Source organism: Clupea harengus, chromosome 11 (genome assembly GCF_900700415.2).
Source record: "Clupea harengus chromosome 11, Ch_v2.0.2, whole genome shotgun sequence".
Classification (NCBI taxonomy): domain Eukaryota; kingdom Metazoa; phylum Chordata; class Actinopteri; order Clupeiformes; family Clupeidae; genus Clupea; species Clupea harengus.
This window is the reverse complement of record NC_045162.1, coordinates 181,345-183,844: the sequence shown is the minus strand read 5'-3', so window position 1 is coordinate 183,844 and position 2,500 is coordinate 181,345. Positions and strand designations below refer to the sequence as shown.

Sequence of the window (2,500 nt, the reverse complement as noted above, 5' to 3'; positions counted from 1 at the left end):
CTTAAACAGAAACTCTCCGCCCAACAATCCCTCAGCTCTCTCCATCTTCAACTACCGTCTCGGTCTCTTCTATCTAACTGACTGCAGACACGCTGCGGTTTCGTGCCATGGGTCAACGCGCACCGGAAGTAAACAAAGTTGCGTTAACTGCGTTCAAATATTTTATTGCATTAATCTCGGCCACAATAATCTCATAGAATAACACGTTAACTTTGACAGCCCTAAAATAAATAAATTACACGCACACTACGCAACAGAACATGCATTAGTTTTAATCGATGAAAAAATTATTTCATCGAGGAAATTCTTAATGATCAATTAATCGATCGTCGATTAATTATGCCCATCCCTAATACACACTCCGCTATAGCTCAATAATAAACACACACACACACTCTCCCCTATAGCTCAATAATAAACACACACACACACACACACACACACTCCTCTATAGCTCAATAATAAACACACACACACACACACTCCTCTATAGCTCAATAATAAACACAAACTCCCCTATAGCTCAATAATAAACACACACACACACACACTCCCCTATAGCTCAATAACACACACACACACTCCGCTATAGCTCAATAATAAACACACACACACACTCCCCTATAGCTCAATAATAAACACACACACACACACACTCCGCTATAGCTCAATAATAAACACACACACACACACACTCCCCTATAGCTCAATAATAAACACACACACACACACACACACTCATATAGCTCAATAATAAACACACACACACACTCCGCTATAGCTCAATAATAAACACACACACACACACACTCCTCTATAGCTCAATAATAAACACACACACACACACTCCCCTATAGCTCAATAATAAACACACACACACACACACACACACACACACACACACACTCCCCTATAGCTCAATAATAAACACACACACACACTCCCCTTTAGCTCAATAATAAACACACACACACTCACACACACTCCCCTATAGCTAAATAATAAACACACACACACACACTCCCCTATAGCTCAATAATAAACACAGCAAACAACCGATCTCCGTGTCCCAATCGTGCGCCAGTCACACAAACACACACACACACAAACACACACACACACACACACACACACGGCCCGATATCTCGCACGGTCACTCCAGTGCATACTGACGGTGAGACCTGCTTTGTGTTGTAGAGCTGGGTGCATACCGCGCCTCTCTGGCCTGCGCGAACACGTCCAGGCACCTCGAGATGGGCGGAGACACACACACACACACACACACACACACACACCTCGAGATGGGCGGAGAGGTCCCTTATTGATTTTTTCTTTCTGCGAGTTGTCATGGGAACGAGTCGAGAACGTGCTGATGTTATCTCCTCCACCGCGTCAGCCAGGATGCATAGCGTAGCGAGCGACTCACATAATGAAGTGCTTTTGGACGTGAGCACACATACGTCATACACCCCCTCCTCTCCGCCGTCTCGTGGCTACGTTTACAGGGACGCACACGACTACACCCGGTCATCCTGCGGTGCTGGCCCGAGAAGGCGCGAGCCACCTCGGGGAAGATGGACGGAGCTGCAGTGGATCCCGGGAAGCCTGACCTCCGCCTCACCTCCCCCGAAGCCGCACGCGTCGCGTCCATCCCACGGGGCAGACAATGCGCGCCCCATCCCCCTGGCCCGCGCGCAGTATCTCATGAGGCTATAGCAGCTTCGCACCTCAAAGCTAATTTAATTTCATTAAACCGCACACGGAGGGACCCCCCCTCCACAGACACACACACACACACACACACACACACACACAACCCTTCAGCCAGAAGCTCAAATTAATTGCCAGGCTATCTGAGAGTGGATACACTCGGCGCCCAGCACAGGCTGCCGAACTATGGCATCTAATTCAGTCATTACTGGCCGACAGTCTGTTCGTTTTCATAAGGTGTGGGTTAATTGTTTTATGCTAATGAGGATCTCGCCCAACATGACTGCGTTCAAGCAAGAACAGCTCTATGAAGCTGCAGGGGGCAAGGCGGGCTCCTCCTTAACCTCTAAAGAATACATGTTTAAAGATACATTTGCTTTCGGCACACGGGAGGCTTAAATTATAATGATAGCTTAAAAGCTGATATCAATGAAGAGGGACTCACTGTCACCCAACCTAATCCTAATAGGAGTCACTGGCAGACCGTTTCATCAGTCATTGGGAGGCCATCAACAAACATCATAAATACGTGTGGCAAATATACACAGCTAGTGGCTACTCGACGAAATGAACAGGGTAAACAGTGTAAACAGTGTGTGTGTGTGTGTGTGTGTGTAAACACACTGTTTCTGCTGCTAGCTTCAAGCTGACAAATTGTTTCCCCGGTGGCAATCCCGATGGAGCTCATAGGTCCGTTAGCTTCCCTGCATCCAGCGCTGATAGTGATACGCGGCTAACCGGAACTACGTTAGCCGTGAGAGCTACACATCTAAACTTCGCCTGCATCATT

General features: G+C 47.4%; 1 protein-coding gene across 1 annotated transcript in view; it reads right to left on the bottom strand.

Moving 5' to 3' along the window:
• Positions 1-2,500, bottom strand: part of LOC105911394 (juxtaposed with another zinc finger protein 1) — a 20,808-nt gene that overhangs the window by 17,526 nt on the left and 782 nt on the right.